The sequence below is a fragment of the Macrosteles quadrilineatus genome, unplaced genomic scaffold (assembly GCF_028750875.1).
Source record: "Macrosteles quadrilineatus isolate MER2022 unplaced genomic scaffold, UCM_ALF_1.0 Scaffold_1__1_contigs__length_201487025, whole genome shotgun sequence".
Classification (NCBI taxonomy): Eukaryota; Metazoa; Arthropoda; class Insecta; order Hemiptera; family Cicadellidae; genus Macrosteles; species Macrosteles quadrilineatus.
The window spans coordinates 107,551,624-107,578,589 of NW_026542594.1; the positions used below are offsets into that span (position 1 = coordinate 107,551,624).

The 26,966-nt window shown below is 34.4% G+C and overlaps 1 protein-coding gene across 1 annotated transcript in view; it reads right to left on the reverse strand.

The window, feature by feature from the left end:
• Window positions 1-26,691, reverse strand: part of LOC128982832 (uncharacterized) — a 323,159-nt gene extending 296,468 nt beyond the window's left edge. The window contains exon 1 of the mRNA XM_054401863.1: window positions 26,627-26,691. The gene's annotated coding sequence lies outside the window, so the exon portion shown is untranslated. The remainder of the gene's footprint in view (window positions 1-26,626) is intronic.
• Window positions 26,692-26,966: the final 275 nt, after the last annotated feature.

Consider the following 26,966-nt stretch of genomic DNA (forward strand, 5'->3'; position numbering starts at 1 on the left):
TAGTTTGGCACTCACCGATATGGTCTGTATCACCATGCAAAATTTGAAAACGGTTGATTCAGCCGTCTAGGAGGAGTTTGCGTATTACGAAATGCATAAGAGTCGACGTATAAGAGCTTCGCTCAATCAAAGAGTTTGGATTCCAATTGAACAAAGATAAATGCAAGTTTATGGAAGAAACCGTGACATATCTTGGGTTTGTAATAACGAAAAATGGCTTACATGTTTCGGATTCTAAAGTTCAAGGCATTGTCGATATGCCACAGCCATCAAATGTCAAAGAATTGGAGGCATTTTTAGGGATGTTTACATACTACTCCAAATTCATACCAGAATTTTCTAAAGTTTGTTATCCTTTAAATCAAATGCGGAAGAAAGGAGTAGATTGGTTGTGGACTGACCAATGTAAACGCAGTTTCAACAAATTAAAAGCCTTATTAATGAATGAACCTATACTAACACATTACAATCCAGAGTTACCCATCATTCTTGCTGCAGATGCATCAGCTGTAGGAATCGGTGCTGCAATTTTTCATAGATTTCTTGACTACTCTGAAAAGCCTTATTACATATGCTTCAAAAACATTGACTTCCACTGAAGCGAACTATTCTCAAATAGAAAGAGAAGGGCTGGCCATCATTTTTGCGATAAAGAAGTTTCGCCCATATCTACTGGGAAAACACTTCATTTTACAGACCGACCACAGACCCTTGCTTACAATTTTTGGATCTAAGAAAGGGGTACCTACCACAACTGCCAATAGACTTCAGCGTTGGGCACTGATACTGTCTAACTATACGTATGACATTGAATACATATCTACAAAAGATTTTGGTAAAGTTGATGGTTTGAGTAGATTACCGTCATTTCAACCTAATTCTTTTGATTCCAATGATGAGGTACCCCATACAATAGTAGCGACAATTCAAACAGAAGTGCAGTCCGAGATTCCCATTACTTGTACTGAAATCGCTGAGGAGTCTGTTAAGGACCCTGTTTTGAAGAAGGTGATGCACTATGTAAAAGTTGGTTGGCCTACTAAGTGTCCAGATGAGAATTTGAGGCCTTACTTTTCTAAGAAAGATGCACTGACTCTACATAATAACTGTCTTCTGTGGGGTATAAGAACTGTTATTCTACCTAAATACCGAACTTACATCATGGACTACTTGCATGAATCTCACAATGGCATGGTCAGAATGAAGTTTGAGGCTCGGGGTCATGTGTGGTGGCCAGGTATGGATGCTCTAATTGAACAGACGTGTCACCGTTGCCGTGAATGTAACTTGTTTGCTAAAAATTTACCAAGTAAAACACATCTAGTCAACTGGCCTAAAGAAAGTGAACCTTGGAGTCGAATCCATTTAGATTTTTCTGTACCATTTTACGGACAAATGTTTCTCTTAGTGATTGACGCTTTCTCGAAATGGCCAGAAATAGTACCTATGTCCTCTATTACAACAGAAGAGACAGTAGAAGCGCTCAAGAATTTGTTGTGTAAAAATATGGCATACCTAGAACAATCGTCTCAGACAACGGAACTTCATTTACTTCGCAAGGTTTTAAAGATTTCTGCCTGCGCAATAACATCAAACATATTACGACTCCAGTAGCTCACCCAAGTTCTAATGGACAGGTGGAGAAAAATGTAGATACTTTTAAAAGAGCTCTGAACAAATTACAGTACAATAAAGAGCCTAGCTTGTTCACAGACAACTTGAGAACATTTTTATTTCGCTATCGAGCTACACCTCACACTGCAACTGGACAAACACCTGCATTTTTGTTCTTAGGTCGTAATCTGCGAACTAAATTAGATTTTATCAAACCTTCACAAGAGATAAACTCAAGAGATAAACCTTCTGAAGTGCTACGATATAATAAATCCAGAGGCTTTTCCATTGGGAGTAAAGTGTACATTCGTACTTTTGTTGAAGGGAAAGTAAAATGGAAAATAGGAACCATACTTAGACAGTTAGGTAGGAACACGTGGTTGATTGATTCTAATGGACACACTAAAAGACATACAAGTCAAATTCGGAAATGCTAACAAGACAATGAATCGGAAGAGGAAGACGACCCCTGCATTAAACAATTACCACAGCTACTGTCTTCTTCAGATTTCCAAGTACAAAATCCAGAAAACCACGGATCACCAGCTGTATTTCCTAGCCCTAGAGCAATCCCTGCAGTAGCTTCACAACATCCGAATGTCCCTCCTCAGCTACGATCTAGAATAACCACTGCAGAAGCTTTACCCCACCCGAATGTACCTCCTCCTCAGCTGCGAAGATCAACAAGGACCTTCAGGCCACAGAGGAGGTTAATTGAAGAAGCCTAAACTTGGTGGAAAGAAGTGATATGTTTGTAACATTGTTTAATTATTGCAGTTGACTTTTAAGTTGTTATTATTATTGTTTTTATTAATTGTGGAGAGGTTTCAGAGAACTTTAAAGAATTGGTTATATAGGGAATTTAGTGCTCAGGGGAGTTATAAATGGTTGGATTTACTTCCAAAGTAAATTCGAAAATATAATAATAAAGTGCATAGATCTATAGGAATGAAGCCTAACCAAGTGAGTATTAAGAACAGTAAATATGTGCATGAGAGGTTGACTTCTAAAGTAGTGCAAGTTAAAAAGCCAAGATATAGCGCCAAGGTAGGTGATAGCGTAAGGATTTCTAAGTATAAACATGTTTTTAGTAAAGGTTATGCTCCAAATTGGACAGGGGAGCTATTTACAATAGCAGAAGTTAAGAATACAAAGCCTGTGACTTATATCTTGAAAGATGAAAATGGTAATGTAATCAGAGGAGGATTCTATACAGAGGAGTTGTTAAAGACCAAGTATAAAGACATGTATTTGGTAGAGAAAATAATTAGGAGAAAGGGTGATTTATTGTATGTCAAATGGCTTGGGTTCCCAAGTAGCCAGAATTCATGGATTTCCACATCTTCCATTTCACAGCCCCACCATTAGAGACGAGAAGGCCGAGCTTGCCCATGACCACCCTCGAGTTCTGGTGCAAACCTTACATTTACATGTGAATGAATGTATATATGCAAACCTTGCATGGATATAATCCCCCAACATGGAGTAAAATATCCTGTACACATGGTAGGGTGCTATGATACAATTGGAGGTTGCTCGTCCTCCTCCTCATCCAGTGAATAGCGTTTTTACACTAATCAATTTAAAGCTGCTCCTCATGCAGTGAATAACATATATATATTTGAACCAAAACAGGTGAAACGCACAACATGGAGTAAAATATCGTGTACACATGATAGGGTGCTATGGTACAATTGGGGGTTGCTCGTCCTGCACCAGTGAATAGCGTTTTTACCCTACTATACTATGGGACAGTTGGTGGGTTGCACCTGCTCCTGGTTCAATGAATAGCGTTATTACATAAAAATATATATATTTAAACCAAAACAGGTGAAATACACAACATAGAGTAAAATATCCTGTACACGTGGTGGAGTGCTATGGTACATTAGGGGTTGCTCGTGCTGCTGCTCATCCAGTGAATAGCGTTTTTACACTACTATACTATGGGACAGTTGGTGGGTTGCTCCTGCTCCTGGTTCAATGAATAGCGTTATTGCATATAGAAAATAAGGTTTGACAATTATATAGGGATGTGTAGGCAAAGATCAGGATTTTTGGAATTGGTGGCCAAAAAATGGTCCTCATGTTATTCTTATGGGGAAAAAACGCTCAAAGTGTCACAGGACCATCATATTGCCACTACTGATTGTTTATCTTTATTTTGAAATGTTTGTTTGTATAAAGAATATCTTGGGAGCATAACCTGTAGGCCTACCTCTTAACCTCTGCTCTTCGAACTGTCAAGTTTTAGTATTTACAGCTGTAATAAATCAATTGATGTATTTACATTCTTTTTTTTACAGCATTTATTTCTGGTTCAATGTAGACATTATACACAGAAGTGTTAACAAAATTAAAAAGAAATTAACTATAACGAGGTGTTAGCCCGTCCTACGTACGGGAATTCAGTAGTCAGTTAAAACCGTGTACAATTCAGATCAGCTAGTTTACACATATAAAGACAAAGTTTCTTGCAGTTTTCATGTAAAAATCCTCTTGTAAACAAATGTTGTGTGACCAAATATGTTTTTATTCCATTATAGGCCATACGATATGCATTTTAAATCCGATAATTTTACAATAAAACCGCAATTCTGCAATTTTTACGATGTGAAAAGCGTTGAAGTGAGATTTGCAGCCGATTCGCACTTACGCACACTGATTATAAGTAGCCTACAGTAGAGAGAGTAATAGTCAATTGAGAAGTGTATAGACCTAGTCAACGATACCACCTTCCATAGCATACCTGCCTCTTCCATAATTATTATCACCACAATACAACTACTATACACAATTTCCAGTAGGTCTGAATAGAAACGACCTAAAATAAAACGATAATATCCAATAAAATTCATAGTACACATAATTTAACTTTGGTGTCCTAACATCAAAACTAATCGTCACATTTATCCTTTATATCAATTTCACTGCATTAATTGCTAAATAAAAAAGCGTAAACAAAGATAAGTAAAAAAAAACAACAGTTTGAAACAGCTGTTTGGTTCAAATAACATTAATTTGGTCACATGTAGCAGGAAAAAAGGAAACACGCTAGTTAAGCTAATGACGTAATTGTCAATGTTTATTATCCACACCGTTATCAGTTCTATCATTGATAATTACCCACCTTCATTGAATAAATGTACATCGTAATTTCCCATATTAGTTAATTTAAACTACAATATATTCATAGTTGAAATAAAAGTGATATTTTCACGTTTGGGGGCGCTGATATAGGCACCCCCAAACGTAACCACAACTGAACACGATTTTACAAAAAGGATGGTTTGTCTAATGCAGTATCCTAGTTGTGTTCAATGTTGACGTTGTGTTCAATCTACGTCATCCATCTGTTTATCTTTGTATAAAACCCGGCTGAGGTTGTGGTGGTAATTTAAAATCGTGATTCTTGATTATTCTTGATCTTATTTTTATGACATCAATATTTCCGGGCCTAATCCAAACAAAGTTAAAGCAGACAAAAATTAATTGTAAACAGAAAGCTACCATGAAGAATTAAAACATGTAAACATTGTTATTTTTCTATTCTTTCCTTTAAATTGGAGCAGTAAAATAATTTTCATTTATCCTTTTTCATTATAAGACTCGTGTACAGAGCCTCGATTTGTACTGTGGTTTAATTAATTTTGGTCTAAACTATTTTAAACTGTGGTCTAATTATCTCTACTAATCTTACTTATTTCCTATAATCAATGACAAAATAAGAGTAAATAAAATAACCTCATAGTTCCATAGTTTATATTTAACCAGCTGTTAGTTAAAACAAATTATATCCCTCTAAAACAAATCTAAGATTACAAAGATTACTTTAAAAAATAATTTGAACATCCTAGTATTTTACTATGTATATTTAATTAATCTGTCATCCTCTTACAGAAGAATTGAACGTATCAATGATTAGCATTACACATAGTATAAATACGTCAACCCTAAGTATGTCTTTACATTTTTATCCAAATGCTGAATTTGTGACACAAAAGCTGAATACATAACAGCTGTTATGTTAAGCAAATTATTTTATGCCAAAAGCTAGTTTAGAATCTTAGCGTCGGCTGCGAGACTTTTTAAAAATTGAAACTTAATTTCTAAAAAACTGGGACCCTAAACTAAAATTATGGCTTCGACATTCCCTAGTTCTCAAAATTATCTTTCTTTCAACACAAAAATCATGAAAATCCGTCGAGTGGTTGATTCAGAATCGTGAAATAAAAAAACACTGTTTCGTTTCAATATTATAGATAGATAACATCGTGGGTTCGCCTAAACCTGGTACACCCTGTAACATAATTAATTTAGAGAATAATTTAATCGTCTTTAGGCTTCATACCTCCAATAGATCTTGAGGGAGCCTTCGACGTAGCCTCCTGTTCTCAGTTGCTTCACCAAGATGAAAAGTTAATGCACCAGGAACATCGTTTAAAGATTTTAGAAATTTTGAGGTGGTTTTTTCAATAAAGGCCGAGATAGACTCCACTCCTAGTTCTTCATGTATATGCCTGTTTCTAACAAACCAGGGAGCATTCACCGCTATTCTTAGAATTTCGTTTTGAATCACTTGAATTTTGAAGAGTTTGTTTTTTGATATAGCTAATCCCCAGATAGGAGATGCATATGTAATCAAGGGCCGAATTATTGATTTGTAGATTAGAACTGTACAAGCTGGCTTCAGAGTAGATTTCCTATTGATTAAAGGGAAAAGCTTTGCAAGGCGTGCATAACCTTGGGACAGTTTTTGATTAACGTGGTAGTTCCAATTAAGTTTTTTGTCCAGCCATACTCCAAGATATTTTATGGCCTGGTCATCAGGGTTCCAAGGTAGAAAGTTACCATATATTTGAATTTCATGTGGCAATGTATGTTTTTTTCAAGGAAAATATTTTTGTCTCACATTTAGTTGAATTTAGGCGAAATTTCCACTTGTAGAACCAATCAATGAGAATATCCACAGAGTATTGCAGGGAATACGTGGCCTCGTGGATGTCGGAATGTTGGCACAGGATAGCAGTGTCGTCGGCGTAGAGAGCTAATGAGGCGTCTTCTGGAAGAGGGATGTCTGCCATGTATAGATTGAACAATACAGGGCCCAAAATTGAACCTTGTGGAACTCCTGCATTGACTCGTCGTACAGATGATTTGGAAGAACTAATTTTAACAGAGAAGGTCCTGTGACAGAGAAACGATTTTACAATACTGGTTAAATATTTTGGAAATCCGAAATTAATCAATTTAAAGACAAGACCGTCATGCCATAACTTATCAAATGCCTGAGATATGTCAAGAAATGCCGTTACTGTGTGCTGTTTCCTCTCACACCCTTTGACTATAATAATAATAATAATAATAATAATATCTTTATTGCCGTGAAACAAATATAAAATTGCATGGCATCCGTCAACATCTAATACAGGCATAACAAGCGACAGTAAAACAAATAAATACAACATCATAAAACAATTAATAATACAAATGATTAAAAAATTACACAGAACTTGTCATTTGATTGATTGAGTACCTCAGAGCAGCCGAACACCATCTACTCATTTGTGTCAAAAAAACTCACCCACAGTGTAATATTCTTTATTAATCAGATATCTTTTCAAAATCCGTTTGAACCGTTTTTCGTTCCTTTCTTTCCTTATTTGTTCAGGAAGACTATTCAAAAATCTCACCCCCGTCTGAGAGGGCAAGCTTGAGGCTGCACGGGACCTGTTTTGGGCCAACCTATATTGTTCTCTGCCTCTAGTTGAATAGGAGTGAATGTCCTGGCCTTGTGTTAGACTGCATTTAAATTTGGAAAACGTGGCAGCTTCCAAGATATACAGAGAGGCAAGAGTAAGCAGGCCTAGCTCCCTGAAGACGGCCCTACAAGACTCTCTCACCTGTAGTTTAGCCACTATTCTGAGTGCTCTCTTTTGAAGACGGAACAACCTGTGGAAGTCCGCTTCTGCACATCCACCCCAAATTGCAATTCCATAAGAAAGATGGGGGTAAATAAGGCCAAAGTAGGCCATTAGCAAGACATTTTCTGGACAAAATTTTGAGAGGACTCTTAAGGCAAAACAGCCTGAAGATACCCTCGTGCAGACGTTGTCAAGGTGGTTACTCCAAGTGAGCCCCCGGTCAATGGTGATGCTCAGAAACTTAAAAGAATTTACTTGTTCAATTTGTGAGTCATCAATCATGACCGTTATAGTCTCACTTGGTTCACCGTGCCTGTAAAAACGGATGAAATTTGTTTTTTGAGAATTTATTTTCAAATTGATGTTTTCAAAAAATTGAACACATGAATTTAGATATACAAAAGTTTTGATTTCTAGATTTGGAAGATTGTTGGCACTGCAACAGAGAGTCGTATCATCAGCATACTGAACCAATTCGCTAGATCCAGATGCTGAAGACGGATCGTTAACGTAAATTAAAAATAAAATTGGACCAAGAATGGATCCCTGCGGGACACCATACTTTAACAGAGCTGGTTTGGAAAGATGATTTGAGACCTGCACCTGTTGAGTTCTGTTTGAAAGGTAAGATTTTATCCAATGCAACGGAACACCTCGAACACCGTAGTGTTCTAATTTTGACAGGAGGATACTGTGGTCGACGCAGTCAAAAGCCTTGGTAAGATCTAGAAAGACACTGAGTGTCGGGTGATGCTTGTCCAGATTCTCAATTACCTTACTGACAAGGCTATGCACTGCATCCACTGAACATTTCCCCCTTCTGAACCCAAATTGATCAAATGAAAAAATGTTGTGATGATTGAGGAATGCTAACAACTGAATCAAGAACAGTTTTTCAAAGATTTTGCTAAACACAGGCAAGAGAGAGATAGGACGGTAGTTGTTGGCATTGAGTGGGTCCCCCTTTTTAAAGATTGGAATAATTTTTGCCCTTTTCAGATCTTCAGGGAAACACCCACTCTTGAAAGATGCATTGACTGCTTCCGTCAATGGACGTAATATATGCTCAGACAGTTGCTTGAGAAGCCACACAGACATGCCATCGACATCTGTTGATCTCTTCGACGGTAGTTGATTTATGACAGTTGCAACTTCCTCCTCTGTTACGGGGAAAAGTCCCATAGACATAATGGGACTATCACCTATCACTGGCTGCATATTTCCCAAGGATGTCACATTTGAAATTGCTACTTGGGAAAAATAATCATTAAGGTAGTTTGCCACATTCGAAGGTTCTGTGACTACCCCACTGTTTATTCTTACATAAATAGGTTTTTCAGTTTTCTGGCCTTTTATATTGTTGATCACACCCCATGCTGATTTTGAGATATTGTCACTATCTTTTAATTTTTTCCTAATTTCATAGGATTTCGCTGCTCTAATTAGTTTTCTGTAAATTCTTTTGTAATTTTTAAAAAATATTTTGAAATTTGCATCTCTTGTTGCTTTAGCCGTAATATAGTGTTGCTTTAGTTTTTCTCTAGATACCAAAATACCTTTAGTTATCCAAGAAACATTTTGAGATTTTATTTTTATTTTCATCTTTCTTTTTGGACAGTTTGAGTCAAGGTGATATCTAAAGCTGTACATGAAATGTTGAAAAACATCAGTTGATTTGGTTTGTGATAAATATTTCCATTGCTCATTTTTTAAACAGGCTTTAAATGATTTAATTGTTGAGGGGTTGGCAGTCCTTCCCTCATAAACCGAGGAGGGAGTAGTTGCTGGAGAACAATCATTGATATATATCTGCTGCGCATCATGGTCTGAGATGGCTGTAGTAACAACTGATGTTACCAAATTTTCACAGTTTGAAATTACATTGTCAATGGCACTAGACGAGGTTGCAGTTACACGTGTGGGTGAGTTTGTGCGCCATTGCAAACCAAAAGACCAAAAGGTCTCTCAGCTGTTTAGTCTCAGGAAGAGAGGCGTCTAGTACATTGATATTGAAGTCACCAGCAACTACGAATTGACTACTCCTTGAGCTTAAGTCACTCAGCAAAATCTCCAAATTTCGAAAAAAAGCATTTAGAAGACCATCAGGTGACCTATATAGACCTATGATGATTATAGGGCTTTGATTTGACATTGTTACTTTCACTCCAGCAACTTCGAAGTCTTTGTCTGTGGCATTCGGAACAGAGATAGGCGCATAGATTATGGGAGACCTAACAAATATTGCGACGCCACCACCTTGAAACCTCGACCTGACAAAAGAATTAGACATTTCAAAATTTTTTACATGAAAATACTGAATATTTGCAGACTTGAAATGATGCTCAGTAGCAACAAACACATCTGGCTGAAGCTCCTCACACAGAAGCTCCAATTGGAGAAGTTTGTTTGTTGCACACTGAACATTTTGATGCACTATTGATAATTTAGTACCTAATTCGGGGCCACAAGGGTGGCGCCGGTCGATGTTAGTGAACAACTGCTCTGAGATTGACTCGGAATTCCTAAAAAAAGAGTGTGAGTGGAATTAGATACTACGTTACATACAGGTTTATAACTTTGTGAAAGAGGTTCTGAATTTGGTAAATTTAAATTATTTGGTTGGAGGTCTGGAGTCAGTAGTGGAAAGTCTTGCAGACAGTTGAGTTTTGGTGGTGGTAGTGATGGTGAAGAAGGTGATAGGAGCTGTACCTGGTGAGTGTTAGAGATGGATGGTAGTGGCGTGGACTGCTTGAGAGGAGCAATTTTTTTAGAATTCTCAAAATATTAAACATGCAAAAATTGATCCAGCTCATCAATTTTTTTTTACTATCGTTTCATATATTCGTAGGATTTGATGTATGAGCGAATGTTTTGGCCGAAATCCAAATTGATGAGCAGGAATTATATTTGCAGCATCCATGTAACAGGCAATTCGTTTCAAGATGATTTTTTCAAAGACTTTAGAAAGCGTAGAAAGTAAGCTGATTGGACGGTAACTCGATGGAGAAGACTTCGGTTTATTGGGTTTATGAATAACTGATATTTCCGCATGCTTCCAAATAGAAGGGAAGTAAGATTTAGACAAACATGCATTAATAATTGATGTGAAATATGAAAAGCCTTTGTTGGTGAGATTTCTCAAAATAAAATTAGGAATAAGGTCATGGCCAGGTGATTTACGGAGTGGAAGTTTTTTAATTACTGCTTTAACTTCAGATTGGCATGCAAACTTAATTGGTAGTTCAGCAGATAAAAATTGTCCATTCAAAGTTTCTTTCACCATCTCATCGTCACCATAATCAGCAAGATCAGTGGGTTGAAATGTAGTTTCATAAAAATCTGCCAACAGTTCACACTTCTGTGAATCAGTATCACAGATTAGGTTGTCTTTTTTCAACGTAGGTATGATCGAAGGAGTACTTAAAAGACGTTTAGTTGCTTTCCACATATTTGGGTCACTCGGATGAATATCAGAAACATACTTCTTATAGTTGTCTATTATAAATTCCTCGAGTTCTGTTTTCACTCGTCTTCCCAGTTCGTTGAGTTGCCTTTTAAAGTGTGGTAGACGGTATCGCTGCCAAAGTCGTCTAACTTTATGTTTTTCTCTAATCAGACGCATTATTCTCATCGGAGGATGATGGTAGTCGTTATTTGGCGTGGATCGTGAGGGATTTAAGATAGCTTTCCTGGCACAAGTTTTCAATGATTCGGTAAATATTTTTACAGAGTTTTCTATTTCGATGCAAGACGATAATTTAGGCATACCTCCTAAACATTTATCCAATTCTGCACTGAAAATTTCCCAATTTATCTTTCCATTAATTAATCGTTGAGGTGGACAACTAAATTGAGGTTGCGTGAAGAAGGACTATAACGGGAGAATGGTCAGAGTCCAGCTCGGGTTAAAACATTTTGAATGATTGGAGCTGTAAAGTTTTTGTGCAAAACCAAATCTAGTATATCTGGTTGATAATTAGGTTGCCATGGGAAATGTGTTGGTTCTTGTGGCGCATCAATCATTACGTTTGAGTTATTTGTAAGTCGTAACAAACGGTTTCCATTTGGGTTTGTGGTTCTGCAACCCCATATCTGATGTTTACAATTTAGGTCCCCCATAACAACAAACGAACAATTTTCTGCAAACAGCACCTGCAAGTCATTATTGTGTAGCCGTTTGTTCGGGGGTTTGTAGACAGAAATTAAGCGAAAGTCTGCACCATGACTTAAATTAATTTTTACACCAACAGCTTCTACCGAAGATAAACGAGGTAAAAATATATTATGATGGTCCAAAGTTCTTCGCACAAAGATTGCAACGCCACCTGAAGCTATTGGATTAGGCCTATCTTCCCTGTATATAGAATACCCATTAATTTTGAAATTTTCCACATTGGTCAGGTGTGTCTCAGTAATGCACGCAATATCGATGCTATGTCTAACCATAAACGCGATAAAAGTAGCACGTTCATCTCTAAGCCCATTGGCATTCCAGTTAAGGAGGGTTAAATTGTTAATTTGAAAATAATTGACCTGATCCATTTGAGAGAATAGAGCTTATCACATTACTTATTATCTTTTTGAGAGTAGGAATGAACGATTTCACCACATCTAGGATTATTACATTCTTTAAAAATGTAAACATGTAAAATTTTGAAGACTATGGGGCGTAGCCCAAGGGAAATATGAAAATTAAATGATACTACGTTCTTTGATACTACTCTTAAACTTAAATGATACTACTCTTTTCTTTTTCTACTACGTACTTTGCGTTCGCAAAGGCATCCACAAAATTGAGCGGAGTCATCAAGACGTCATGGACCTGTTTTCCTCCCTTCCCATATCATTTTAGGTTTGTAGATACCTTAATCTAATCGTCATAAACAGTTTCCACACTCCGGACAGCTCACCTTGACTACTTCCTTCACCATTTCCTACGTCACGGACCTGATTCCTTCCCTTCCAATAGCATTTTAGGATTACAGATACGTTAATATACTCGTCATAAACAGTTTCCACACTCCGGACAGCTCGCCTTGGCTACTTCATTCACCACTTCTAACGTCGCGGACCCGTTTTCCCCCCTTTCCATAGAATTTTAGGAATGCATATACCTTAATCTAATCGTCAAACACAGTTCCCACACTCCGGACAGCTCGCCTTGACTACTCCCTTCACCAATTCCTACGTCGCGGACCCGTTTTCCTCCCTTCCCATAGAATTTTAGGAATGCAGATACCTAAATGTAATCGTCATATACAGTTTCCACACTCCGGACTACTCACCTTTACTACTTCCTTCACCACTTCCTACGTCACAGATCTCAAGCTAGTGTCGTAATTTGATTATATTTATGATCCATACCGTTTCTGTTCTAATATCTGTGGATTAATGCTATCAGTATTTCTTTCTCTACTGCATTCAAAAGTCAACAGCTGATCATATGTTTTTGTTTATGTGTCAAATACTGCTTCCATAAGGATTACATTGAAACTTTGAGACCCAGTGGGGCGGATTCCTGAGAGATTTTTTTAACGCCATATAGGCCTAGATGTTGGCACTCACCGATATGGTCTTTATCACCATGCAAAATTTGAAAATGATTGATTCAGCCGTCTAGGAGGAGTTTGCGTATTACGAAATGCATAAGAGTCGACGTATAAGAGCATCGCTCGCTTCGCTCGCTCCGCTCAATAATATTGCATTGTCATCCATTTGTGAGGTATGTTTCAAATTTCAAGTCTCTAGCTCATCAGGAACTTAGTTTAAAATTTATATCAAAATTTGTAAGAAAGCGAGCTAATAAAAACAAGCCCATGTGGCGTAGCCCAAGGGAAATATTAAAATTCAATAATATAATATTGCACTGTCTTCCATTTGTGAGCTATGTTTCGAGTTTCAAGTCTCTAGCTCATCGGGAAGTATCAAAATTTGCAAGAAAGCGAATTAATAAAAACAAGCCCATGGGGCGTAGCCCAAGGGAAATATGAAAATTAAAAGATATAATATTACTTTGTCTTCCATTTGTGAGCTATGTTTCAAGTTTCAAGTCACTAGCTCATCGGGAAATAAGTATAAAATTGATTGGAAAATTTGTACCGGACAAGAAAGCTAGCTAATAAAAACGTTTTAAAAACAATCAGTTTCATTTGTACACATATGGTTTGTTGTCTTGTTGTTGAGACGCAGTAGTACTAATTATTCTGATAACAGGATTTTCAAGTGAACGTTGCAAAACAGTATTATATCTATAACTTCATATAGTCAATGTTAAAAAATTTTTAAAAAGTACGGAACTGTGTCATTAGGTAAATATCATAGTTCAGTTGGTTTTCTTACAAGAAATTTAATATTTTGAAACATCGCTTGCAGCGGCATAAATTTTAATAATGTTACCGTTATTAAAATGATAGAGCCGCGCCGACTTAAAATACGTGAGCTTGCCTAATACAAAAGTTTACTTTATTGGAATTATTTCATTCTTTTTAGAGCGTTTGAAGTCGGTTGTATTTTTTTACAAAAATAAATTATTTTAACTACTAAACTTTATGAAATAACGAACAGCTGTTCGGATTATTTCTCACTTCTAGCTGTCACTGATATGTTTACATTAAATACTGTTTACAAATACCGCAGCCATTTCCGATCACGTTATGTAAGCACATCCAAACCAAGTGAGATTAAAAACGTTGTACCTTACATAATGGATTTAATTGATTGCAAGTGCAACAATTGTTCTTGAGTTTTGATAACCGGGGAAAAGACCGTGAATCAATGTTGTATAGGGCTGGGAAATTTACATATTTTCAATCATCGTCGCCAATAGCTTCAAACAAGGTTTCCACTCATTGATAGCGCTTCAAGGACAGATGTGTAAAGTGTAAAGTAAAAAATCCCAACTGTAGTGGTAGATCGCGGATGTAGCTGCGATCTCGGAAGATCTTTCCGATTTTTCTGTGATCGTAACAGAGGTTTAAAACTTACAGCTGTAGCTAAACTCGTTTTCCAAATGTGTCACTTTTTGTTTCTACTTCTACTCACCACTTTTTGCTGCAATCGCTGGGCCATACCGCCAATCTTGGCCCATAGCCCATCTCTTGGGTATGTAGGCCTAGTTATTCACTACCACATTTCGACGATTTTTGATACCGGTAGGCCTACTTTTTCCTAGAATACATGGCCTTCCTACTTAGAAAATAAAACTTCAAATGTTCCAAACCCCAGCTTTGTGCGATGTTTGTCACATCCTTATATATAATACGTGAAGGCAATTTCTACGAAACGATACTCCTCCATTAATAATGGACGGATTTTTACAAATTATGTGTTAAAAATGAAATATTGTTTGTGTAGATGCCCCCTTTCACCAAATCCTGTAATAAAGGTCCTCGGGCTTTGCCCCACAGGCCATCAAAATCCCAATGTATTTCTATGGATGAAATATTTTGTTTAATTAAACGGACAAATAAATTGCATTAATTACAGCTGTTAATAGTAAACACACGATACACACAAGAGCATTCGTTTTCAGTTTTGATAACTAGAGTGGAGTGATTGATTACATTATCTTTAAATTGATTCTTTTAAGTTATCGGAAATTATAACTGTTATTCGTTTTGAAATATCGCACGTAATACTTTGCAATTGCTCGAATTCGAGCAACAGGTGCACTAGTTTCCTCCTAATGTTTGCTAGATATACCAATCATTGTTTAGGGATTACGTCATCTATTAAATAAGAAACCTTTGTTTGGATAAAATTGGTTTCTTCAAACTGTCATCGATATGTTAACATTAAAAATTGCTTACAAATAATGCAATTAATGGAAAATACTTTGATTTTCTAAAACTTAAAAACACATCCAATACCAAGGGAGATTAATAACTTCGGGACTTGATCAACACATTTAATTGGTCGTAAGTACTATAGTTCCGAACTGTAAACGTTGATTTTTGGCACTGGTACTTTTCCTTAGAACCGATGGTAGCAGCAAGAATAACTTTTACATATAAACACATCACTACTTACGGTACAGCTTAGTTATCGTTGGTGTTGCACTTTATTTCTTATTAAAATTAATTGATGTCTTGCTGTATAATTTTTGCGTTTTCTGTCTGGGCTCCAAAATGTTAGTTTATGCTATGAAAATAATAACACATTAAGTGAAAGATTTTTTTAGCAAACCATCACGAATTTTGAAGGGTTTACGTTGTTAACGTATCAATGTTTTGTGACCTGTGTATTTATTCACTTTTAAATATTTTCAACAGATTCACACGAATTTTACAGTTTGATTACAAGTTATGAATTTCTCATTATGACTGAAAAGCCTATAGCCTAGATAATAATAATGAGAGGAGTATCAAAATTAACAGTAATAAAAATATGGTACATGCAAATACTTGGACAATGAAAGAACTAAGAGTAACGAGAAATAAATACATAGTTGAATTAATAATTAAAATATGTATGGAATTAATGGCACAAATATGTATAGAATAAATGAAACATGGACCAACCAAGAAAACAATAAATTATAAAAATATCTCATTAAGCATGATAAATATTTTTGTAAAAACGATTAATAATATTAATAACAATAGCAATGATACATATTTGAAGTGAATAACTATTGTAAATTATTACAAATCTAAATCGTCTTTTGTACTTCTTTTCATAAATTATGCCGTCGTTTCAACACCATTTTGAGTCGTCTTCGGATTAAGCAAAGCAAATATAAATTCTCATTACAGATGGCATCATTACTGCGCAAGAAGTAGGCCTAAATACGATTATCATAAAATTTGACGACACTATCTTAAATTTCAAATACTTATTTTGAATGTAGCCTACTTTGCTTTGGTTAAAACGTTACAAATTCCCTAATTCAATTCTGTATTTGTGTGTGTATGTCTGTTGGTAACACATTAATGTCCTTATTTCTCAGTGTTTCGTGGAAAAGACAAGAGCACCTTTGTTAATTAAAATTTCAATCGGAATAAAGTGTGCAAGGGTGAGGTTGAGGTGGTATTTTAACTATTTTTAACCAATGTGGAAAGTAACTTTCAATTATATGTCTACCTTAGGGCTATGCCTCATAGATCTCTAAAGCAATTCTTTTTATCATTGAATATAAACTATGGACTAACACGATCGGATGACATTTAATTGCGAAGCATTCGTTTTGGCTTGAAACTCTCAGTTATTGTATTTGCGAAGGTTTGTTATATTCCTATACAGTAATTGATTTGCCAGCATATCTGGAGATATGCACACTAAATATGCAAACCAACTCCTGTTTTGAATATAAGAAGGTTTCAGCTTACTAACTTACAATTTCCCGTACGTAGAACGGGCACACAGCTAGTAAATATAAATTAAACTATATACCAAAATACGCTAATTTATACCTGTGTTGAAATCTTTAACATGTAAGTGTAAGATACACTTTCGAATAAAAGGATTAAAAGAACCCCTTTTGCTGGTAGTTTACGTCTTATCTTTTCTCTCTGGTGGAAACCCCTTTGCGGATTTCAGTAAAATCTAGAGGCGACAAGGTGATGGAGCTTCTCTTAGCGAAAAGCTTTTAACATTCAGTGTTTCTTGTAAATGGCAAAACCTGCAAGAGCTATTTGGGGAAATGGGTAGTTTCCTCTTGCACATGAGTCCATGATATGCGTACTGCCGTGGTTAACCCTCTTGAAACATGAAACAATTTGATCTAGTTCATTGTACGATACTACTTTGGAGTTTATAGGGTTATCTTGTTGGAGAACTATTTACAAAAAGAAAAACTAAATAACATAATACCTCTATATATGTTTTAATTGACGTTGGATTTTTACGAAAACATTTTCTACCCTACGAAACGTACTTATCATCTTCATCTATATATTAATTATTTATTATAAATTAATTATTATTAATTATGGGCGACTGGGAAGTCGTAGAACGACGGGAGATGGCTCAAATAGTGCAGTAAAAATAAGAGAAAAATTCCATAAACCTAAAAAAATTAGCACATCCGGGGAATTTGGTACAGATGTTGGGTGTACCTTCCTTTTAAACATACTAAAAGTCCCCTAAAATTGAAGCTGTGCTACGGCCGCTATATTGGAAAATGGCGGCAAATTTCTGTATTTTTCGCTATAGTGACTTTGTTATTAGAGATACAGGAAAATGCTAAATATACAAAATGTAGTCCATTTAAAAATACACATTTTTATGTTTATCATCTTTCTCTAAACCCAACGGTTTTCGAGTTATTTGTGATTAAGTATATTTAGTATTTTCTATTTATCAAAAAAAGGTTAAACACATTTAAATTGACGGTTACTTTCAAGATTTAGGATAATTCATCCCATTAAGTTAAATAGTGTGATACTATAAAATCTTAAAATTTAACTTTATCTTATGAGTAAAACAGCTCCGCCACAGCAAACCTGCAGACTCAGCAATTTTCCATTTGATTTGATGTTTTATTAAATGTATGTGAATAAAATTAGGTTCAACAGGTAACTAGGTTTGCTGCTACATGTAGGTTATTATAGTGTGTTTTTTTAGTAAAATATCAATGACTTCGTATCAAATAACTAATTTTCCAAGTTTGATCATAATAAAGCTATAAACGAGCAAACCACAACAGTTAACTTATTCATAAGTTAACATAACAGTTTAAAATTTACGATTTACAAATTTCAATATACAAATTTTTGGTTGTGTTTACTAAAAAGTAGGCGATTATTTGTCTCGATTCGAATATTAACCGAAGGTGTTTTCAAAAGGAGATGAAGCAAGTTATTTAAGTAATATTAATTCGTTACAAGTATCGGAAATATTGAATGCAGTGAGGTAATCAACCATATTTTGTAAAGTACGCAATAGTCATATTAATATTTTATACTCATTTTTACCCATTTAATAAATTAACATTTTAATATTTTGATGGCACTACCAGCTAGTATCGCTCTGATATCAACTATGTGGGATGAATAATTGTCGTAAACCTTGAAAGCAACCGTCGATTTCAATGGGTTTAACCGATTTTTTATAAATAAAACCCACCATACTTAGTTTTCAAACTATACTATACTATACATAATTAGTGGAAAGTAAATAAAAGAAACGTCTTATAACACTTAAAACATATATTACACTTATACTGTTACTCACAAGACGGTAAATATACAAAACAGATGGTATAAAACCACTTACCATCTTTTTTGTATATTTACCGTCTTGTGAGTAACAGTATAAGCGTAAATATATGTTAAGTGTTATTAGACGTTTCTTTTATTTACTTTCCGTAAATTTAATAACACGTACAATGCTGATCAAGAAGTTATTTACTTAATTAGTCACCAACATGAACTAGACACGAAAAACAACCTTAAAAAAATTTACAATGGGATGTCAAGTCTAGTTAGTTACTGTGGTGGTGACATCAAAGTATTAAAATGTTAATTATTAAATGGGTAAAAATGAGGATAAAATTATTAATATGACTATTGCGTACTTAACAAAATATGGTTGATTACCTTACTGCATTCAATATTTCCGATCCTTGGTACGAATTAATATTACTTAAATAACTTGCTCCATCTCCTTTTGAAAACCCCTTCGGTTAATATTCGAATCGTTACAAATAATCGCCATCTTTTTAGTAAACACAACCAAAATTTGCATATTCAAATTTGTAAATCGTAAATTTAAAACTCCCATGCTATTCTTATGAATATATAATAGGTACGCTAAGCCGATTTTTGTAAACAGAACTCCTCCCTCATTTTTGGACCGATTTTGGTGATTAAAGTGTCAACAAAATTGCCCTGATCTGTAGTTTTACAAAGTGTTTTTAGTTTTTTGATATCTTTATTAGTTTGGGCAGGATATTCCATCAAAGTTGGGGTTTCTCCAATAAGATTAACATGGGGGAATCTAAATATTTAATTGGAAACTTTGTTTCCACTAATTTGAGAGAATGACTGGGCGTAGAAACTTGGTAGAGGTGTCAAAGGAAGGTCTTGGTCTGTAGATGAGTTACATATCAAAAGAAAAACGAAGTAAATTCACTTAGGGCTCTGTCCCAGAAGCCTTTAAAGATCCCTCCACAGATTTGTTTACATTTCGGTCATATGGATTATTTTCACTACTATTTAATGAAACAGCTGTTAATATTTCAATTGCATTTTAAACAACACACATTAATAGGGAGTTCTGAATTGCCAAAAAGAAGTATTTGTAATGTTATTTTCTGATTATAAAATTGATTTTCTTCTGTATCATGTCATGTTTTGCAATAAAACGTTCCATTGCGAAATCAGTGAAAAATCTTACTATCACAGTAACTCTTGGAATTATTTATTATCTTATATCTATTGTACGGGTTGTGTCTGCCTTTTTGACCAATTTTGCCTATATTATTCAAGACAGATCATAGGTTCGTGAGATTATTGTCATACATGATTTAAAACATTGGAAAAATCTTCGATTGTGTAAATACAATACAAAATAATACAAGTGCAGAAGGGCACGTTACCCATATGAGCCGTGTCCATATTTTATTAAATAATAGTGGTTTACAGCAACTGGATTAAATTTGTAATAATCTTTATGTAGAAATATGTGTATGATTTAGAAAGTCATTAAACTGGAAAATTTCAATTAACTGCAAACTTTTCAGAGAGGTTACTTCGATATATTCATCCTACTTATGAAAACATAGACTAATATAGATGTATACAATATACTATTTAACTTGCCCAGATCGTTACAAAATGCTCAAACTCAGATTGTGACATTTATAATTTATATTTCTCTTAACCAACAGATTATTCGTCTGCAGAAAAAGTTCATTACGCTCTTATCATGTCTAATAACATCCAAACACAGAAACCTTGCCTAAAATGGTACCTATCTTGACAAATTATTTGCAGTGGCCTATATTATGGACTGTGGCCCACTGGGTGGTGAGATTATTGAAAATAACACCACTTTTTGACTAAAAAAATGGCACAAAGAGTAATTACCATTTAAGCAAATACTGTCATGATAGAAAGGCCAAGTTCCTTTTAAACTAGATCACATCATCCTTTATAAGATACGTTGATTACAACAATGCATGTGAACGTCGCTATTTACGTATCAGCCAATTTACCGTTTTTTTTTCTTTTTGGAAATGCATAATTGCTATGTCATTTCCATTATTTGTTGCCAATGAAGCCGCACGACCATATGAACGGGGACAATAGTTCGAGAATAAAAGCCAGCTTCACTACACCTACCATTTCGTAGAGAGACTATATTGACAACTTTATAAGGTTGAGACAACTGACATCCGCATCTCAAGGAATTTCCACGACCAATTTCTCAAAACTATGCTAGAGGGTTATTCATTGGCACAGAAGTACGGTACGATATGATGACCGACGCGACGTGACGAAGGAAAAAATCAAACTTACACAGCTTAACAGGTGGACCTCCCTTTGAAGTAAGAACGTACCTTTTCAACAAACATATATTTTTTGTCAAATAAAAGCATAGATTTATCTGCAGTACTCTGATGAAATCGCGGAAGTTTTTAAACCCAAAAGATACACCAAAACAATTTTAAAACTATTTAAAGGTTTTCCAAAAGAAGGGAAACCAGTTAACGTAGTAATAATAACTCCGATGCCGTACGGTATGTGAAATATTTTATTCCTTGAATGATCTACCATATTTTGTAGCTAACGCAATAGTCATTATTGTTTTTACACTTATTACTCATTAAACCATGCTAAATGCTCAAAATTTGTATTATTTCACTCAATTTATCGCAGTTAGATAGAATAATTAGCGTAAGCCTTGAAAGTAACCGTTGATTTCGACGGGTTTCACCTAGTTCTTATGAATACGTCAACTGTTGTAGTTAGCTTGTTTATAGCTTTATTATGAACAAAACTTGGAAAATTGGTTATTTGATACTAAGTCATTGATATTTTACTAAAAAAACACACTATAATAACCTACCTGTAGCAGCAAACCTAGTTACCTGTTGAACCTAATTTTATTTATATACATTTAATAAAACATCCAATCAAATGGAAAATTGCTGAGTCTGCAGGTTTGCTGTGGCGGAGTTGTTTTACTCATAAGATAAAATTAAATGTTAAGATTTTATAGTATCACACTATTTAACTAAATGGGATGAATTATCCTAAATCTTGAAAGTAACCGTCAATTTAAATGTGTTTAACCTTCTTTTTTGATAAATAGAAAATACTAAATATACTTAATCGCAAATAACTCAAAAACCGTTGGGTTTAGAGAAAGATGATAATTTTTAGATGGACTACATTTTGTATATTTAGCTTTTTCCTGTATCTCTAATAACAAAGTCACTATAGCGAAAAATACAGAAATTTGCCGCCATTTTCCAATATGGCGGCCGTAGCACAGCTTCAATTTTAGGGGACTTTTAGTATGTTCAAAAGGAAGGTACACCCAACATCTGTACCAAATTCCCCGCCTGTGCTAATTTTTTTTCGTCAAAACATATTTTTATTGTACTAAAATTAAAGGTCTCGATCCCGTGACGGCGGGAAGAATAGCATTAGAAGCCATTTACTGCTGATTTTTGTTTACTTCAATACAGCTGATCGTGATCAAACCAGTAAGCAATATTACATTTTTATTAAACTCATTTGCCAGTTAAGTCAATTCTGCAATCTACTGTACTTGAGAACCCGTGCGGCTCAGTGAGCCGCATAGTATGAAACATAACGCCGAGGAAAAGTTTATTCTTGAATTCGAATAATTGTAGCTACATCTTAGAGTTGTTTAAACACTTGCTAGAAACTAATTTTAAATATCGCTGTTTGGGTCGTACAGGTTCACCTACATTATTTCTGCTCTCAGTTTTAATTGATAACTTATAATGAATGCTAAACGATCTGCTTCAATTCGAGTTAACATGTTGCAACAAAGTTTTTCCAGTATTATGAATTGAAGAAAACTGTTACCTTAGGCCAACTGATAACCTGTGTTTAGTAATTGTTGGGTAATTTTATTTCTTTGATTTAAGACATCCCCCTAATCAAACCAATTTTCTTCGTGGATACACAGGGTGTCACAAAAAAGTGTGATGGGCTATACAGGACCTAATTCTTCATGCAAAAATAAGTCAAAAATTAAGAATAAATTTTTTTGGATTTCGGCTTAGTTTAGTCGTAATCCGCCATTTTGTTTTTTGGGGAAAATATTTACTATTTCAAAATCCCTTTGAGATATTTTTACAAAACTTGGCAAAATTGTTTACACTATAGTAAGTAACATTTATAAAAAAAATTACTATTTTAACTTTCCAAATTTAAAAATGGCGGTCGTTTGAATTTTTTAATGCCAAATTTTATGAAAACCGGTACCTAAATCACAATTTTGTAAGACACAAAAGTTTTAGTATTTATTATGACAAATCCAACAAAACAAAAATGAATAAAATCGGTTCATAAATAAAGAAGCTGTGTTTATTTTAGTAATTTAGACTGAAATTATTAATATTAAAATGTATTAAATGTAATGTAATAATTTATGTAACGTATTAAGTAATTTCAGTCTAAATTACTAAAATAAACACAGCTTCTTTATTTATGAACCGATTTTATTCATTTTTGTTTTGTTGGATTTGTCATAATAAATACTAAAACTTTTGTGTCTTACAAAATTTTGATTTAGGTTTTTATGAAATTTGGCATTAAAAAATTCAAACGGCCGCCATTTTTTTATTTGGAAAGTTAAAATAATAATTTTTTTATAAATGTTACTTACTATAGTGTAAACAATTTTGCCAAGTTTCGTAAAAATATCTCAAAGGGATTTTGAAATAATAAATATTTTCCCCAAAAAAACAAAATGGCAGATTACGGCTAAACTAAGCCGAAATCCAAAAAAATTTATTCTTCATTTTTGACTTATTTTTGCATGTAGAATTTGGTCCTGTATAGCCCATCACACTTTTTTGTGACACCCTGTATATGTTTGAATAGCTTTTCCATTTAGATTAAAAGTTGTAGCTCATCATGATAATTAACTCTCAGATTTACATTGCATAGCTGTAGTGATTTGTCTATTATAATGATAACACAAAAGTAATATTATAAATAGTTCATGTTACAATTCAATATAATAAATTGATTTATCTATGTATTTGTTATTGTATATAGTATGTTCGCTTGATGTTTACGACTCAAGCTTTGTTTCACAGGGGACAAATTTCAGAGTATTTGATGTAAAAACTCATATGTATTCTAGTAATGAATTTGTAATAGTATTGATGTCATATTCTAGAATAAACCTCTTGACATCATGAAAATGTAGTACTTTTTATCCCTAGTTAAGGTTTGAAGGCGATGATTTGTAGATTTAATTCTTGCAACATTCTCATAGTAATCTTGCACAGTTACAAGACAGATCAAATAATATAAGTCTATGGAGATGTTTAGCTTTGACAATATCTTTACTATATCCAGAGGTATCAAACAAAAAGTGCAAGCCACATTCTATTTTTTTGTAAAGATCCTCCGTTACTATAGAAATCTTTTGTTCATAAATTTGTCATTTAACTATATTTCAACTAAGTGGGTCTCCAATTTACAAGGTTGTAAGCCATTTTAAATTAATTTTTAATTTTAGAGTATTTTCTTATAGCAAGATTTAAAATCACTTGTATCTCAAAAATGTCAAAAGATACAGCAAAACTGTTAAAATTTAAGTACACTATATAGGTTCCAACTTTTGGTAAAAAAAAAACAAAAAAAAAACAATAATAATATAGCAGAAAAAAAATGTTTAATCAGGTGTCATTTGTTAAATATATTGAACAGTAATATATTATAATATGATGTCCGTGTTAATATATATAGATAAGACAGAAATATAGACAACAACATATCAAACAACTGGAAGGGGGAATGGTAGACGCACTAGTAATAATTAGACGTGGGGCGGGTGAGTTGGCCCAAAAACCCCGCTCCCCAAAAAACGGCACCGACAAACTATCCTACTAATAAAACCCCACATCATTACCTTGCATGTAGCAACAAACCTAAGTAGGCCCTCTTTGACATTAATGTTATTTAAATAGGAAATTAATCTGACAATTTTAAGGAAATGTTTTAGTAGAAATCCTGTCAAGTAAATCGAAATTCGCTTACTCTGCAGGTTTGCTGCGACGGGGTTGTTTATCTTTTATTATTTACTCTAATTAAATATTCAAACAATCTTACTACTAAAGCTACGAACGTACATATAGTCTGCCTTTTGTCACATTTTTAACGACTCTTTGTACATTTTAGTTAGTGAATATATTTTTCTTACTGTCGATTTGTTATTTTACTCCGGCTAATAGAAGCGTTTTTTTGAATTAAAGAAGACAACATAGCTTCTAAATGGTGTTGGAAAACTCTGACTCTGACTTATTATAATCCTATAACAAAAATGTATACTTGTGTATCTAGTATATAAAATAAGGGGTTTGGACAAATTTAATGGAAATAAGAATAATACAGAAATAGTATTAATTATTAGAGGAAGTTTATGTAGCAATAAGAAGCTTTGTTGAGTCCCTTATCTGAGCCCATATTTTTAAACTAAATAATATTATTATTACTACCAACCCTGGACATTCTCAATTAGATTAGCTATCCGAGGTCGACAGGTTAATTTTGCCCCAGGACGAAATTGTAATGTCGCAAATAAATCAAAAGGGGATTTCGTTGTTTCCATTTTTCCATCAAATATTAATTGTAGTGAGAAAATGAGTATGTCATATGATGTATGTTACAGAGACGTATAACACGAGACGTATACGGGTTTGGACGTATGTGATTACACCTTCAAATTTTGGTTTCGTTTATCACCCGAATAAACAAAGTGCGGTTACTTATTAATTGGCGATTTAAATAAAACAGTACCGGTACAAAGGTTTAATTTTAGCGAATTTCCCTAAAGAGAAGGATTATTACCACAGGTGACGTGGAAATAACTAAATCTATTTAATTTTTCATTTTGATGTCCTCGGAAACCAAAAAAAATATTCGTTCAAATATTTATATTTGCAAATCTCGAAATCGAAATGTATCCGTTAGTCCCACAATGATAAAATTGAAATTTGTGTCACTAAACCAAATCTAAGAAATAGCGTAAAAATATATTATATGTTTTTCAACGTATGAGGTAGCAAAACCAGAGATCCACTAGCTCAAATCTCACACAATTAATTAATTGTCAAGGACAATTATTGATTTTTTTCAATTTTTCCAGTCTTTATTTGTTTACAGCCGTTAGTATCTCTTTATACATTGTGGCCCATGACATGCTGTTTGACAATTAACATGCGATTTGTGTGGTGAAATCATATCTTCCGTCGATAACTCAAAAACTTACATACTCTTAGTTTTTAAATGTTCTTAACTGTAATAAAGAAATATTTGAATGTCTGTTTTAATTTTTTTTTTAATTGTCTTTTTACATGATTGTATTATACTTATTTTGTATTTTTAAATTATTTTTTTTTATTAAAGAAATGTAGTTTTAGCTAAGACTTGGCCAACGTAACTGTCTTTGTTAATCTGGCTCAACAAATGACTTTGACTTTGAATCATTCCTTCATACTGTATTGGCACCTTTTGGATTACATTTGACACTTTTTAAATATGTATTTATTAAATCTGTTTTGCCCATGTGAAGCTATTACTTTCCGTCAAAAAGTTTTATCACGACATTAAAGTCAATCAAACTTTTTTACAGTTATCATATCTCCCAGACCGTAATGTGTAAGGTGACTAATAAAGTTTAAGTAGATTTGAACAAGGAATAGCACTAATTATATGACTGGATTTTCATGTTTTGTGTCATATTAGAAGGACTGTGGACTCATTTTACTATCATTACAATCTCATAACGAAAATAAATTTGCATGCTTATTGGGCTTCACTAATTAATCGTACGTTTAGGACGTAATTGGCAATAGATAGGTTATACGCCTAACGTACACAGAATTCAGCATGTCTATTTTACTGAGTTGTGCAAGGCGAGGGCGTATGAGTTACCTTGACAGAGTGGTGAGCGAGTTGAGCTAGTCATCGGCCGCAGCAAGGAGTCACCGCCACCACCCGGCACAGACTGAGACTGTCCGACTGTCTCTCAAAACCACCAACCACCCCCCAACCCCCCCCCCTTCCCCCACCCACCTACCACCCCCGGTAAATAACTGTTTACACTCCAAATAACCCGGAAAATTAATATAAAAGTAATTAGTAAACCTTAGCTCTTTGAGGATTCCGATCTGTTAAAACAACCCAATGAAATATGCTTAACATTAATTGTTGAGCGAAGCTCTTTGAGATCGGACCTTGTAGGCCGAATCAGATGACTCAATAACGACTGAAC